Raw genomic sequence first — 17,854 nt, forward strand, 5'->3', positions numbered from 1 at the left:
CACAGAAGGGATCAAAAGGCGTATGGCGCAGAGCACATGGTACTGAAACCCTCTTCTTGGATTTACCAAATAATGTTTTGGGAGAGGTAGCCAAGGGGCGCCCAACTTTGAAGACTATTCTTTTTTGTGATAAAATGTTCTTTATTTAATTTTTTCTCCCACATGAAACAAGACACAACACAATACAGTAACAATAATAATAAACAAGACAGCAATACTAATAATAACAATAATGACAAGACAATTAAATTAAATCAAATTAAATTAAATCAATAAAGTAGTTATAATATAAATTAAATATATAAAGGGAAAAAAATATAATATATATATATTTATTTACATATTACATACTATAACAGGTGTGGCCAACCCGCGGCTCGCGAGCCACATGTGGCTCTTTGCCCGTCAATGTGTGGCTCTTCCATACATTTAAAAAAAAAAAAATTATAATAATATACAGTATATATATTTATTTAGCTTTTATTTTTTTTGTATGTCACTCATTCAATTTTTTTTAATGGTCTATTTGCATGTTCTTGGTATCTGAATCTAGGGACATCTATGGATCAGTGTCAGAAATAGTGTGTCTGTTACTAGGTGTTAGGGTTTGTAACCAACCTCAAACGCAACGGCACAGAGAGAGTTGTTCAGAGTTAGCCAAAGCAAGGGCGTATTTATTTTCAGAGTTACAAGATGGAATGAAGTTGAGCAACCGAACAAACAGGGAATCTGGCATGAGAAGATTGTTGCGGCTCTGCAGATACTCCCAGTAGGTGGTGGTGAGGAATTGGCTTGTGACGTCTGAAGCGGCTCTGCAGATCCTCCCAGCTTTCACTCCCGGTGGAAACGGAGAGAGAGAGAAATCTGAGTTAGCCCAGCGCACAACAGAAACAGAGAGGTGACTGATTCAGTATATATCCAAGTGACTTGATCTTCGGTGTACCACACACAGTTAGCAGAGTCCAGAGAAAAAACAATACGGTAATCCAAAGTGTAAATCCAACACAAAAATAGGTGAGAACAGTACAAACAAAAACGGGATCTCTTCTGTGTTTCACAAACACACAAAAAACTGATGATCCAAAAGAACTGTTTCCAAAAACTCACCAGAGCGCAACGCGTAAAGCGGGCAGATAACGAGGCGCAGCTCAGAACGGGAAACCAGGTTCTCCACAGGGATTCTCCACGAAAGTCCTGGAGAGCAAAAGACAGCAAACAGCGACGGGGAAGGCAGGCAAATGCAGGAGTATTCAGAACGATCCAACATCGATAGTAGGGGGATCAGGGTATATAAAGCCACAGGGCGCTGATTACAAGCTGTGACAGCTGCGGGATGAAATTGATACTTGCTCCAGAAGCGTGTGGCGGGGAGAGCACCAATCAACACGGCACCTTACAGGAACGGAGCGTGTGGCGGGGAATGCAATTAATCAACAAAGTACCTTAAAGGAACGGAGCGTGTGGCGGGGAGCGGACCAAACCTCACAGTACCCCCCCCTCCACGGGAGCCACCCGGCGACCAGGCCGACCCGGCTTGCCCGGATGGGCACGATGGAAGTCGGTGATCAGGCCGGGATCCACAATGAGCTGGCGGGAGACCCAGCTCCATTCTTCCGGACCGTACCCCTCCCAGTCCACCAGGTACTGGAACCCCCGACCCCGCCGTCGAACGCCCATCAACCGGCGGACCTGCTACTGGGGGTGACCGTCCACCATCTCGGGAGGAGGTGGTTCCGGAGCAGGAGGCATCAGGGGACTGAGAGAGACAGGCTTAACCCGGGACACATGGAAAACGGGGTGAATGTGCATGGACGCAGGAAGCTTAAGACTCACCGCCGCCGGACTGAGTACCTTCAGAACCTCAAAAGGTCCGACGAACCGGGGTTTAAGCTTCTTGGCCGAGGACCGAAGTGGAAGGTCCCTTGCGGAAAGCCACACCCTCTGCCCAGGGTGGTACGTCGGCGCAGGAACCCGGCGCCGGTCAGCCCCACGACAGGCGCGCTCTGATGACCGGAGCAGCGCGGTCCTGGTGATCTCCCAGACCCGACGGCACCGGTCGAGGTGGTCCTGTACGGAGGGAACTGCCACCTCCGTCTCCTGTGCAGGGAAAAGAGGGGGTTGGTAGCCCAGGGATACCTCAAAGGGTGAGAGGCCGGTGGCGGAACTGACCATGGAGTTGATGGAGTACTCGACCCAGGGAAGGAAACGGCTCCAAGAAGCTGGTCTCTCGGCAGCCACACACCGAAGAGCAGACGCCACACTCTGGTTCATCCTCTCCGTTTGTCCGTTAGTCTGGGGATGATAACCAGAGGAAAGACTGACCGTTGCCCCCAATTCCTTGCAAAAAGCCCGCCATACCTGGGAAGTGAACTGGGGCCCCCGGTCCGAGACGACGTCCTGGGGAAAACCATGGAGGCGAAACACGTGGCGTGTCAGGAGGTCCGCCGTCTCGGCCGCGGAGGGAAGCTTGGGAAGGGCCACGAGGTGAACCCCCTTGCTGAACCGATCCACCACGGTCAGTAGGCATGTGTTCCCCTGGGAGGAGGGAAGACCCGTGACGAAGTCCAGCGCCACATGTGACCAAGGACGGCTCGGAATGGGAAGCGGCTGTAATAGCCCGGAGGGTGCCTGGTGGGAGGCCTTGCTGCGGGCGCAGACTGCGCAGGCCAGTACGAACTCCTTGACGTCGTTCCTCATGGTAGGCCACCAGAATCGACGAGCCAGGAAGGAGAACGTGAGATGAACGCCCGGGTGGCAGGCGAACCGGCTGGTATGGCCCCACTGGAGGACCCGGGACCGGACCGAGTCGGGGACGAAGAGACGATGAACCGGTACATTGCCTGGAGCGCGATGGAAGCGTAGGGCACGCCTTACCACCCCCTCGATGCCCAAGGTGACGACTCCTACCACCCTGGCCTCTGGGAGGATGGGAGTCGGGTCCTCAGTGGTTGGAGCCCCCTTGGAGTGTAACCGGGACAGGGAGTCGGCCTTCGTGTTGCGGAAACCAGGGCGAAACGTCAGCGAGAAGTCGAACCGACTGAGGAAGCTGGCCCATCTTGCCTGCCGGCCATTGAGGCGCTTGGAAGCACGGATGTACGTCAGGTTCTTGTGGTCCGTCCAAATGGTAAACGGCTCCTCGGCCCCCTCTAGCCAATGACGCCACTCCTCCAAGGCAGCCACAACCGCCAGCAGCTCCCGATTGCCGATGTCATAGTTCCTCTCGGCAGGGAGGAACCGACGCGAGTAGAAGGCGCACGGATGTACCTTCTGGTCTGTTGCCGACCGCTGGGATAAGATAGCTCCCAGTCCAGTATCCGAGGCGTCCACCTCAACGATGAACTGTCTCTTGGGGTCTGGATGGAGCAAGATCGGGGCGGAAGTGAACCTCTTCTTGAGGGAGCGGAACGCAGCACACGCCGCTGGGGACCAGTCGAACGGCAGGGCGGGAGAGGTCAGTCTGGTAAGCGGTTCCGCCACTTGACTGTAGTTCCGGATGAACCTTCGGTAGGAGTTGGCGAACCCGAGGAAGCTCTGTAACTCCTTCCGAGAGGTGGGTTCCGGCCACTCCTCCACGGCCTGGATCTTGCGAGGATCAGCTCGGGTCAAGCCTCTCTCCACGATGAAGCCCAGGTAATCGACGGAGTCGGAGTGGAATCGGCACTTCTCCGCCTTGACGAAGAGCCGATTGTGGAGGAGGCGCTCCAGCACACGGCGGACATGCTGGATGTGTTCCTCGAGGGTCTTGGAGAAGATGAGGATGTCGTCTAGGTATACTACCACAAACTCCTCCAGCATGTCCTGAAGGACGTCGTTCATGAGCGCCTGGAATACCGCCGGAGCGTTGGTGAGGCCGAACGGCATCACCAGGTACTCGTAGTGGCCCCTGGGAGTCTTGAAGGCGGTCTTCCATTCATCGCCCTCTCGGATACGGACTAGATGGTAGGCACTCCGGAGGTCCAGCTTGGTAAAGACGGTAGCCTGGGTGAGAGGCTCGAAGGTGGAGTTCATGAGAGGTAGAGGATACTTGTTCTTAATGGTGATCTCGTTGAGCTGGCGATAGTCGATGCAGGGTCGAAGGTCTCCGTCCTTCTTCCCAACAAAGAAGAAACCGGCCGCCACAGGAGAGGAGGAAGGCCGAATGAGTCCTGCTTCCAAGGACTCAGAGATGTATTGATCCATCGCTGCCTTCTCCGGGACGGTCAGACTGTAGAGGCGGCTGCCGGGAAGGGGAGCCCCTGAGCGGAGGTCGATGGCACAGTCGTAAGGCCGGTGAGGCGGAAGGGCCTGAGCCCTGGACTTACTGAAAACCTTCATGAGGTCGTGGTACTCGGGGGGTATGGTCGAGAGGTCCGGAGGCGGCTCACCAACGGATCTCCGGGGCGAGGGACAGGACGCTGCCTGAAGACACTGGGCATGACAGGAGGAGCTCCAACCCTTGATGGTACCGGAGGACCAGGCGATGTGGGGCTCGTGCAGCGCGAGCCAGGGCCGGCCCAGGACTACTGGGACAAGAGGGGATCTGGTGATAAAAAACTGGAGTCTCTCAACGTGGTTACCAGCAATGGTGAGCAGGACAGGGCAGGTGCGTTGAGTGATGTCAGCCAGGCGGTGTTGGTCCAATGCGAATACCTCCAATGGCCTCACTAGGTCCTCAAGTGGAATGTTGGCCCGGGTAGCAAACTCGAAGTCTAGGAAACTCTCGTCAGCCCCCGAGTCAATGAGTGCCTCCACCGTGGCCCGTTGGTCCGCCCAGGCCAGGGTGACGCTCATCAGACGGCTAGGTGGTGCACGGCTCTGGGAACGAGAAAAACGGCTCACCAGGATCTCCCGGGGTCCCGGCGAGCCTGGTCTTTTGGCCGGGTGGGGCAGTTGGCGATACGGTGTCCATCCCGACCGCAGTAGAGGCAAAGGCCGGACCTGAACCTCGCCTCCCGTTCAGCTTGGCTAAGATGAGAATGTCCCAGCTGCATTGGTTCCTCCTCGGGCACCGAACGGGAGGGAAAAGAGCCACCAGTCGTGTTGGGAGCAGGGCGACCAGCAGTACCGTCACGAGTACGGGGGGTCCGGAGTACCTCTGGAGGTCCCTGTCGGGTTCTCTCACGTCTTCTCTCCTGGAGGCGTCCGTCGATGCGAATGGCGAGGCTGAACAGGTCCTCGAGGGACTCAGGTTCCTCACGGGTCGCGAGCTGGTCCCTGACTGCGTCGTTGAGCCCCCTCATGAAGGTGAGACGAAGTGCTTGATCGTTCCAACCGCTCTCCGTTGCCGCCAGTCTGAACTCCAGCACGTAGTCAGTGACCCCACCACTGCCCTGCCGGAAGGTACCCAACCGGGCTCCAGGGTCCTGGCCACGGGCTGGGTGGTGGAAAACCCTGCGGAGCTCAGCCACAAAGTCTGGGTAGGAAAAACAGAAATCTGCCCCCATTGCCCAGGAGGCAGTGACCCACTGGGCTGCCCGGCCTGAGAGCAAGTTAGTCATGTAAGCCACTTGGGCTCCCCTTGAAGTGAATCGACTGGGTTGATGACGAAAAACCAACTCACATTGCATGATGAATGTGGCACAATCCTCGAAGTTACCGTCGAACAACCGTGGTTCGGAGAGGCGGGGCTCCCGAGGTGCGGGATCGGGAGGCGCGGAGCCTGCCAGGGCTGCGGGTGATGCTCCGGCCGAGGCTCCTGAAGTAAGTGGGGTTACAAGCAAGGTGTTAACGGTTTCACTCAGCGCTTGTAAGTGGAGGAGAATATTAGACTGCTGGCTAGCCAGAGAGCCCAGGGACCCCTGAATAGGCAGGACCTGCTCTCGGAGTTCCTGTACAGCAGCCGCAGCCGCATCTAGCTGTAGGCTGTGGTCGTTGGTTAACTCTATCTGGACTGCCAACGCTGTTCTGACTCTCTCTGTGTCGGCTGTGGTCGTCATGGTTGGATCGTAATGTTAGGGTTTGTAACCGACCTCAAACGCAACGGCACAGAGAGAGTTGTTCAGAGTTAGCCAAAGCAAGGGCGTATTTATTTTCAGAGTTACAAGATGGAATGAAGTTGAGCAACCGAACAAACGGGGAATCTGGCATGAGAAGATTGTTGCGGCTCTGCAGATACTCCCAGTAGGTGGTGGTGAGGAATTGGCTTGTGACGTCTGAAGCGGCTCTGCAGATCCTCCCAGCTTTCACTCCCGGTGGAAACGGAGAGAGAGAGAAATCTGAGTTAGCCCAGCGCACAACAGAAACAGAGAGGTGACTGATTCAGTATATATCCAAGTGACTTGATCTTCGGTGTACCACACACAGTTAGCAGAGTCCAGAGAAAAAACAATACGGTAATCCAAAGTTTAAATCCAACACAAAAATAGGTGAGAACAGTACAAACAAAAACGGGATCTCTTCGGTGTTTCACAAACACACAAAAAACTGATGATCCAAAAGAACTGTTTCCAAAAACTCACCAGAGCGCAACGCGTAAAGCGGGCAGATAACGAGGCGCAGCTCAGAACGGGAAACCAGGTTCTCCACAGGGATTCTCCACGAAAGTCCTGGAGAGCAAAAGACAGCAAACAGCGACGGGGAAGGCAGGCAAATGCAGGAGTATTCAGAACGATCCAACATCGATAGTAGGGGGATCAGGGTATATAAAGCCACAGGGCGCTGATTACAAGCTGTGACAGCTGCGGGATGAAATTGATACTTGCTCCAGAAGCGTGTGGCGGGGAGAGCACCAATCAACACGGCACCTTACAGGAACGGAGCGTGTGGCGGGAATGCAATTAATCAACAAAGTACCTTAAAGGAACGGAGCGTGTGGCGGGGAGCGGACCAAACCTCACACTAGGCTTGAGTAAATTGTAATGAACCAAAGGAGAATATCAATTATATATAAAAAAGAAAGTATCTTTGACTGTGAATAACACCATGCTAAAATTGACCAGACCTGAAAAATCTAAGCAAATGAATAAAGGGAAGATGATTAAGGAGCTAGATACAGTACTGAATTCTGCCATCTTTTTTATAATGTAAATTTCTCCACCATTTTTCATCGTATTGCAACACCGTTTTTTGCAAGACGTTCACAGAAAGGTAGAGAAACTAACTGCGTTCTGTTTTATGGCAATAACGTTCAGGTTTGTGGGAGATAATCCCAAAAAATAAGAGAAATAAAAAAGTAAATCCAGAAGTCAGATGATTGACAGGGGCTGGTGTGAGCTGGGGTAGTTTTTCGAAATTCGAAAGCCCTGAGTCTCTTCCTTCAAAAGACTACACTCACCTTTGGCTGCGCCACTTCCTCCTATCAATATGCGCCGGTTTCCGACTCAATGCCCTGAGATTTCTATAATCTTATATTTCACTAATAACAGTTAAAATCATTGGTAAACAAACGTAATGCTGAAAATATACACTTTTACTGTATATCTCAGGCTTAAGAGGTTAACCCTGTGAGACCCAAATTAAAAAGACATTAGCAACTTCAGAGGGTGGGACATATAAACACATTTACTATCAAATAGCATTGTGAGGCTGAACAACAGGACCAATACATGTATATAATACATGTGCTTAACATTTTTTAAATAAACATAATTTTTTTAAATGGCTAAACGTGATTTTGTAATTTTGCAACCGTGGGTCTCACAGGGTACTTTTAGGGCCAGAGGGTGAGACCTATTAACACAAGAAAGGGTGCCGTGACTGAAAAAAAGGTTGAGAAACGCTGGTATATGGTGTGGCTCTTTGTGGTACCACAGTAATTTTTGTGGCTCTGAATGAATGAATGAATGAATGAATGAAAACTTTATTTAACAGATTGCAGAATAGGTACAATACAGTACGGCTCAATACACACAATTGTTAAGGGGATGCAGACCAGAGAAAGACGTTTGTCTTGTTTACATCAGGGTCCCCCATTTTCAATTCATATTGACATTTATGACATACACAACATACATGACATTTATGGCATAGGGACATACAGGTATTTAGTACTGATACATTTGTGACATATACGGTATTCAAATATACAGTACTGTTACCCATAGATCCTGACAGAGTATATACATATGATGGGGAGGGGACTGTACATTAGGAGGGGGTGGGTGGGTGGGAGAGAAATATACATACGGTGGGGAGGAGACTACATTTGGAGGGGGTGGGTGGGTGGGAGAGAAATATACATACGGCGGGGAGAGAATATATACATGCGGTGGGGAGGAGACTGTCTATTAGGAGGGGGTGGGGGTGGGGGGTTTGGACATTTACGGTGGCCAGTTTCGAATTGCAGCCTCCCGTAGGTGCTCTTTAAGAGCGGTTTTGAATGTGGGTAGGGATTCACATTCCTTTACAGCTTTGGGTAGGGCGTTCCACATTGATGTGGCATAATTGCGAAACGTGTTTAGTCCCTTGTTTGAGCCGAATCTGGGTTTAACATGATTTGTTGAGCTTCCTCTGGTGTTGTGGTTGTGGTATTCACTGACCTTTGGGAAGTATTTTGACATGTACATGGGTACCTTAGTCGTATAGTGTATCTTGTAGACCAGGCCCATTGCAAGTTGCTGTACTTTGTCGTCTACTCTAAGCCACCTCACCCCTGCCCACTGTTTATTAGCAACTCCGAGCTTCCAGACCCCACTGTAAAGCTGTGTTAAACCCATATTGTACGCTGGGTATCTTTGAAATTCATATATGATATATTTTTGACCCAGCGCGCTCCATGTGATCACGCTCGGTACCATAAGTTGCAAATGGTCGCAGTCTAGGTGAAAGTGACTGCGGTAGAGACCCAGGCTCGCTCGCAGTCACGTAAGGGGCTAAGAGGGGAGCAGATCTTGCCAGTCATTATCATTGCTGATGGAGTGGCGTAGAGTACTTTAATCGTATGAATAAACTCCTTTCCCAGTCCCATAGCCTCCAGTACCGCCCATAGGTATGACCACTCCAGTCTATCGAAGGCCTTCATGGCATCCAAAGATAGGACTGTGGCTGGTGTTTTATTATCCTTACTAGTGTCGATTATATGCAACAATCTTCTAAGGTTATCCGCAGCTAAGCGTCCCAGAATAAAGCCGGTTTGGTCACAGTGTACTACCTCTGTCATATATATATATATATATATATATATATATATTTTATCCTCTTTTTCTCCGCCTGATTTTCTATATTTTTCTCCCCATCCCAATTTAGTCGTTATGCCAATTCCCCCCCTCCCCTACCTGGTTGTTGTGCGCATGTTCCTCCTACTGGTTGGTACAAGGGAACCCTGAAGTCCACCACATGCTTCCTCCGACACATGTGGAGACAGCCAGTGGCTCTTTTTTCACCTGGCAGTGAGGACTCTCATTGGTGAAGCGTAACGCGTGGGAGGTCACGCTGCCTTCACCATTTCCTGCCTTTCGCTGAGCAGGCGCCCAGACCTGACATGTAGGCGTCGCTGTCCACAACGCCAGATTACCACCCATGACTTCCCTCCCCCTAACTCAGCCAAACGAGTTAGTATGACGACCGGCCCAAGCCGCAGGGCAATGCTGACTCCGGGAGTCGAGACCGCAGCCTCTTGCATTGGTGACGAGCGCAATCTCCGCTACGCCACCCGCCTGTCATATATTATTTTTACACAATGGGCCAGGGCCCTCATTTATCAACGTTGCGTAGGCACAGATATGTGCGTAACCCGTGCGTACGATCATTTCTAAGCAAAGTGTGGGACTCGGCGCCCAGCGGTAGAATATGGATACTGCAGACGGACGGCATATGCTTTCATCAGTTTCATGCATTAGTTTCAACGCGGAAATAAGCTTTCGTTCATTAGTTTGACTGACGTGTTCTGTATGACGCCCGTAATTCATTATAGTTAATTGTAAAATAGCGACAGTAGTGTAATTATGGTCAAAACCCTATAAATAGCATTTGGAATAATTGGTCTTTCTTTCTGAATGAATGCAGCATGTTTTATATATAGCGTTATCGGAATATACGGGGTGTACTGACTGCGCTCAGCGTAACTCAACTCGTTATTATTTTGCGCATAGATTGCAGAAATACGGGAAAGTTTTGATTATATTTAAAAGGCTTAGCCATTGTTAAACGAAATAAGTGGAATTTCGAAGCTGTAAGCAGAATACAAGTCATATGAACACCCACAATATAGTGTTCTTCCCCCTTCCTACTGTATTAAAAACGCATTGCAACGAGAACAGAGGTTATTTGTTGAGTTTATGTGTATTACAAAACCCTTGCAATAGATGTGTCTTAAGTTAAATGAATGAAAAGCATACATGCTCTGGATATACAGGTAGCATATATCGTGTGGGTGATATGACTTGTATTCTGCTTACATAACTTCGAAATTCCACTTATTTCGTTTTACAATGTCAAAGCCTTTTAAATATAAATCAAAACGTTCCCGTATTTCTGCAATCTATGCGCAAAATAATAACGAGTTGAGTTCTAACAAAGAACGAATTACATGCTGGGTAGGCTGATAGAGTAAACTGTAAATGAAATAGCCTATAACATTATAAAGGATAGGCTATAATAGCAGGGTCTTCCCAACCTTTATTCCCCAGAGCCCCACGATTCCTGGGTGACATATAGGAATATGATATGATATAAGGTATACTGGTCCGTCAGCGAGGAGATAGCCCACAGCGGATAGCCATTAAATGCCATTTGAGAATATAGGCTATTAATGCAAAACGACGGCCTATAGCCTATACATATTATTTACTGTTTTCATAAGCGTAAAGATACAACAGCTAGATTAACGATCAAGTTAGTTTACTGTACAGGCTTTGCAGGGCTGTGCCATGTGCAGGGCCGCCATGGAGAAATGCGAGGCCCTGTGCGAGGCCCCCCCCCCCCCCCCCCCCCCCCCCAAAAAGGTAAAAAAAAAATCGTAAATAATAGCGCTGCCCGAGGCTGGGCATGATACAGTCAACATATAGCAAGAGAGAGAGCGCGAAAGAGCTCCTGTTCTACAGTCAATATACAGTGTACAGAGAGAGAGACACATTGGAAAGAAATTGAAATGCTATTTGGCCCTAAACAGAGAGTACACAGTGGCAGAATACCTGAGCACTGTGACTGAAGATCCTTGACTAGGTACAGACTCAGCGAGCACAGCCTAGGCATCGAGAAAGGCCGCCATAGGCAGACTGTGTGTGTTAGAAAGAGAGAGAGAGAGAGAGAGCATGTGTGTTTGTCGTGTGTGTGTGTTAGAGAGAGAGCATGTATGAGAGAGATAAGCAAAGATGACCCCCTAAAGGATATTCAACTTTTAATGAAAGAACAAAACAGAAGGAAAAGATAACTTCACAAAGGCAACATGAATATACATAGATCCAAAAGGACAAAGATCAACACTTAAATCCAAAGAGAAGAGGGTCTATACCAGAGAAAACAAAGCAGCAAGGAGCCAATGGCCGACAGCTAAAGGCTAGCCAGGTAGGCTACTGACACCAGGCCACACACAGCTTTGGCCAACGGCCCAACGCTACCCAAGCTACACAAACGACTAAGACAATGAATTCACACACAGCACATGTCGTATCTCCAAATGTTGTGAAGTAACATATGTTTTGCCTGGAAAAAAACATCGTTATTAACAAAACATTCGGGAGGGGAAGGAAGGAAGAGTGGGGTAATGTCATGACATTTTCATTCATCTTACCTGCACCAAGGAACGCAGGGCGAAAGGCCGCAACACAGGTCTCCACGTTGACGAAAGGCCTCTCGCTGGCGGGACAAAAATAAGCTATGGCCAGAGCCTTGTCATGGTGCAGGCCCGACTACATCTTCTGTCAAAGATGATGTCGTAGTCAGAGTGCCAGAACCCCCTGCTATTCTCACGGCTAATGTCAATGGTCGTAGCACAAGCTAACAGCTAACTCAAGGCTAACTGATAGCATCAAACGAACGTTCCCAGCCGAGCGCAGCCGGCAGCTAACGTCGTAGCTAAACAGCTAACTGGCTAACAGTTAGCTCAACCCGGCTATCGCTAACCATTAGCTAACGCAGAAGCAAGCTATGCGGCTACCACTGAAAAACTGTACAATGTGATAAAAGCAATACAGGTGCTGACACCAGGCCACACACCGTTAGCTACTAGTAGTACTACAACAGCTAGTCGGCCAGTTTAGCTCCAGAGAGAGAGAGAGAGAGAGAGAGAGAGAGAGAGAGAGATGTCCATGGCGGGAATAGAATAGAGTTAATAGAATAGGTTAAAAACTCACCAAACGTCCAAAAGGATGGAGACAACCGCGTGGAGTTGACGAAGTTCATCTGCCAAACGACCATCCTCTTCATCTTGGCTGCATGCGCTGTCTCTAGGTTAGCTAACGCTAGTTAGCCTTTAGCTAAGCTAGCTACTAGCCGACATCATCATGGCTATATCCCGACTGCACCATGACAAGGCTCCGGCCATTTGTCCCGCCAGCGAGAGGCCTTTCGTCAACGTTCCTTGGTGACCGACCGACTGATAATGACCGACCTCTTCGTCTTGGCTGGCATAACTAAGCATAATAGTCAAAAGCTGCACGCGCGAAATAGTCAAACGCAGCTGACGCACGCCGGCGTACTACACATGATGTAAGTAACCACTCCCTTCGTTGAAACCAATAGTATGTCTGCTGCAGAGCCCCAGAGCTCCAATAGTGAGTATGTCTGCAGACCCAGGAACAAGTCAGACACATTCTACAAACGTGTCTAATGTGAAATATATAAGCATATAAGCAAAACTAGATTTTAGGTCTGTGATGAAAAAGGGCCTCGCGGGAAGGGGGGCCTCGCAAAAAAAAGTGTACTACCTCTGTCATATATATATATATATATATATATATATATATATATATATATATATATATATATATATATATATATATATATATATATATTTTATCCTCTTTTTCTCCGCCTGATTTTCTATATTTTTCTCCCCATCCCAATTTAGTCGTTATGCCAATTCCCCCCCTCCCCTACCTGGTTGTTGTGCGCATGTTCCTCCTACTGGTTGGTACAAGGGAACCCTGAAGTCCACCACATGCTTCCTCCGACACATGTGGAGACAGCCAGTGGCTCTTTTTTCACCTGGCAGTTATATAAAAAAATAAAAAATAAAAAATATTTTCTTTTTATTTTTTTTTATTTTTTATTTTGCGAGGCCCCCCTTCCCGCGAGGCCCTGTGCGACCGCACTGCTCGCACACCCCCTGAGGCGGCCCTGGCCATGTGCTATTATATATGCGCAAGTTACTGTTGCATAATGTAGGCTATGGCTGCTATTATTTGTAATTCATATAGGCTACCTAATACCGACAACAAAATAGATTGTATGCCTCTACAAATCATATTATACCCGGTAGCCAATCGAACAAAACGAATAAAGGCATTCATATTCCAGCATGGTTATAATGACACACCAACGCCAAACAGTGGTTAACGGTCTTTATTAGTATTTTGAGCTGTCCAGGCAGAATTGCAGCAATGGTCTTAGGGAGTCGTTGATATCTGACATCACCGTGTACAAGTCCGCCAGCCTGTCGCATATTTATCCCATAACACAGGTTGTGTCTTCTTGGTTCGACAGCGCCTCCGTGAACAATCTCGCTCGTGGAGTTTCTCAGAGTTCGCTCGGGTTAGTCCATTATTGCACATCCCATGGGGGGTGTTTCATTACCATATATGGATAATCATGCACGAGCATTGACGGTAAGAACAAATGGTATTTATCAATACGGAGTGTGCGTAGGACCCGTGTACGCACGGTTGATAAATCCCGATATTTCTGTGCGTACACACATTCTAAATTCCGTGCGTAGGAACGGAAATAGAATACTTTCTACGCATTGTTGATAAATGAGGGCCCAGGACTTTGGAAAATATTTTGAGGTTGGCGCCGAGGAGACTTAGTCCTTGTCCTTTTCTGAGGTCTGGGCTTTTTTGGAAATCTGAACCCCCCCCTTTCTGGGCCCTTTAGGGGGATTTTCAAATTATATCTTTTTTTTAAAGGGGAACTATTTTACTATTTCTTTCACTATTTGGGCACTTTTACACAATTCCTGTGAGTTTATGGAACACCTCTGTAATTATAAAAATGTTTTATTCATTGTTTTGTATTTCTAATCAAGTCCTCAAAAACAGCATTCTTCTACCTCAAGATCTCGAGCCGTTTTGAGGCTGGGCTCCAACCACTGTGTGCAGCTCATCATGTACCTGATGCCACACAGCCACATCATCATGCAGCTGTGTCTCTCTGACATCACAAATCAGCACATTTTCAGATGACTCAGTTCAGTGAGGGTGAATATTGTGAGAGGAGAATTGGAAGAATGCGCCAATATGAGAATTAGAGACATAGATCATATTAATATAAGTCCACATAGCTAGGAAACAATGCTAAACACTGAAAAAGGCCATTTATAAGATAGTTCCCCTTTAACATAATATGAAAGTACAGGTTCATATACCTTAAAAATAAGCCATCACTTGTACAAATCAGGCAGACTTTCTTCACAAACATAGCCACAACACTGGTAAACAAACTACCCTCCCACTCAGGGCAGTATGGGATAGAACACATAGTAGCATACTACAAGAACCTAGGCGTCCACAAAGACGACTTCAAACTGGAAATGGTAACTACAGATGAGGTACTCAATAAACTGAGCGCCCTCCAACCGAACAAGGCCACTGGCCATGACAACATCCCCTCCAAATTCCTCAGAGACTCAGCAGCCGCCATCACCCCAGTCATCACACACATAATAAACCTCTCCATAAAACAGGGACACGTCCCCAAGGACTTCAAAATTGCGAGAGTAACACCCCTGCACAAAAAGGGCAGCAAATTAGACCCAGGCAACTACCGCCCTGTTTCTATCCTTACATCCATCTCGAAATTCATGGACAATTTGTTATACGAACAGGTCGAAAAGTACCTTGCGGAAAAAAATCTAATCTACGAATCCACTGACACATGCCTTCTCTATTTGAACGACCACATCAAACAAGAGGTGGACGTGGGCAAATACTGTGGCATGGTCATGCTGGACCTACAAAAGGCCTTCGACACTGTCAATCACACCATTCTGATTGACAAGCTAAAAGCAATTGGTTTTGATAGTCTATCAGTGAGCTGGATACAATCCTACCTCGAGGGGAGAGAACAGATGGTGGAGGTAAACGGTACCCTATCCCCCCCACCTATTGCTTAATAACAGCGGAGCAGTGCTGCCGTTGCTTCCGCGTTTTCCCTGATTGGCTGCGACACGACCCGCGGCAGGCGCGGCAACCGCAGAGCGGAGCGGCAGAGCGGAGCTCTATGTAACCGCCCTAATCCGCCATGATTTTCATTCGGCGCTCAGCTCACCTGGCAGCGCAGCGCTCCTGCGGTCCTGCGGTCCGTTGTTGGCAAGTTCGAATCCCATCAATATTTTTTTTTTAACGTGATTTTTTTTTAACGTGTATTCTTTCGCCGGTTAAGGTTAGGCATGGTTAAGGTTAAGGTTAAGGTTAGGCATTGTTTCGGAGTTGGTTAAGGTTAGAATGGTTAAGTTTAGGTGCTGTTAAGGAGCTGGTTAAGGTTAGAGTTTGTCTTAGAGAATGGCAATATTCTTTCTATGGTTAAGGTTAAGGTTAGGCATGGTTAAGGTTAAGGTTAAGGTTAGGCATTGTTTCGGAGTTGGTTAAGGTTAGAACGGTTAAGTTTAGGCGCTGTTAAGGAGCTGGTTAAGGTTAGCGTTTGTCTTAGAGAATGGCAATAGACAGCCTATTTCCGCACTGCCGCTCTCCCGCGTTGCCGCGGTCACATGGTCAAATTGTCACATTCTTGCACTGCTCCGCTGTTAAAAAGCAACACGCATCCCCCCCCTCACAGTGAGCTGTGGTGTTCCACAAGGAAGCATACTAGGACCGCTACTATTCCTAATTCATGCAAATGACATGTCGTCAGCTTGTGACTGCAACTTGTTCCTGTTTGTGGACGACTCAGCCCTGCTGGTCTCTGACAAGAACAAGTTACAGGTTGAAAAATCCCTCAGCTCGGAACTAGGCAAAATCTGCATATGGCTCGCCGACAACAAATTATCATTACACATGGGCAAAACAGAGTCCATTCTCTTCGGTTCAAATAACAAACTCAGCAAGACCGACGGCTTCTCAGTTACAGTGGGTGACAATATTGTCACAAGGAAAGATGAAATTACCTACCTGGGTTCCATCCTAGAGGCTAATCTTTCCTGTGACAAAATGGCATCCAATGTAATAAAAAAAGTCAACCAACGAACTCGATTCTTGTACCGGATCTCCTCTCTGGTAAACAAGAATACCCTGAAGACTCTGGCAGGAGCACTCATTCAAGGGTACTACGACTATGCTTGCACATCATGGTACCAAAGCACCTCAAAGTCACTAAAAATCTCAAAACAAACTAGTCAGACTACTGCTTGACCTGACTCCTAGAACCCACCTCACCCCTGCTCACTTTGACAACCTAGGATGGCTTAGAGTAGACGACAGAGTACAGAAACTTGCAATGGGCCGGTCTACAAGATACACTACACGACCAAGGTACCCATGTACATATCAAAATACTTCCCAAAGGTCAGTGAATACCACGATCACAACACCAGAGGGAGCTCCACAAATCATGTTAAACCCAGATTCGGCTCAAACAAGGGACTAAACACATTTCGCAATTATGCCACATCAATGTGGAACGCCCTACCCAAAGCTGTAAAGGAATGTGAATCACTACCCACCTTCAAAAACACTCTCAAAAAACACCTACGGGAGACTGCAATTCGAAACTGGCCCCTACAAATGTCCTAACCCAGTTGTACAGTAAATGACCAAGTATGGCTTTGTCAGTATTCCAATGTACAGTGTACAGTGTCCCCCACCCCCCCCCTACCCAACCCCCCCCCCCACCCACCCAACCCCACCCCACCTACCCAACCTACTCCAATGTACAGTTTCTACGTCAAATGTATATACACTCTTTTTCTGGACACTTTCTGTATCACAAACAGTACTGTATTTGCAAATCTGGTATGTCATAAATGTATAGATGTAGCAGTACTGTCTATCTGTATGTTGTGTATGTCATATATGTTATTATGAATTGAAAATGGGGGACCCTGATGTAAACAAGACGAAAGTCTTTCTCTGGTTTGCATCCCCTTAACAATTGTGTGTATTGAGCTGTACTGTACTGTACCCATTCTGCAATCTGTTAATAAACTTTTCAATCAATCAATCAATCAATCAATACTTTTCAATCTATGTCTTATGAATCATGCTTATAACACGACTCGTTTCTGAGCTACAAGGCTTCAAAGAAACCTGAACCATTTCTCTTGTCATGTGTAATGAATACATTACCCAAAAGCAATGTAACCTCCCCCCCTGACTTGACATTAATTTTAGAGAGCAGCCCTTTGTTAGTCTAATGACTTGTGACCCCTGCTTCTGTGACCAACCATCTATGAAATCATAGCACTAATTGGAGACAAAATAAGTGATGAGATAGTCAAACAGGTTACAAGCTAAGTTACAATCATAAAACACAACATTGGGCGGCTGATTGGCGCAGTGGGCAAGGCGCTCGCCTCTAACACAGGAGACGCTGGGTTCGAGCCCAGCTCTCGGCGTTGCTACCGGCTGGCCGGTCGTTCATACAAACACAATTGGCAAGTGTTAGAGTGGGAAAGCCGGGGGGTGGGGATTTGACGTTGTGGACAGCGACTCCTACAGGTCGGTTTGGTGACGCCGGTGCGACGGAAACAGGAAGTGACGGGGGCAGCGTGAACTTCCCACGCGTTGCTCCTCGCCACTGAGAGTTTGAGCTGCTGCGGTGAAAAGATGCGACAGGCTGCCTCCTC

General features: G+C 48.2%; 1 protein-coding gene across 1 annotated transcript in view; it reads right to left on the reverse strand.

Moving 5' to 3' along the window:
* LOC311239495 (supervillin-like) overlaps nucleotides 1-17,854 on the reverse strand; it is a gene marked incomplete at its 5' end in the record, with an annotated part of 302,875 nt that overhangs the window by 232,824 nt on the left and 52,197 nt on the right. The window lies entirely within an intron of this gene.

Source organism: Notolepis coatsorum (genome assembly GCF_963971535.1).
Source record: "Notolepis coatsorum genome assembly, chromosome: 13".
Lineage (NCBI taxonomy): Eukaryota > Metazoa > Chordata > Actinopteri > Aulopiformes > Paralepididae > Notolepis > Notolepis coatsorum.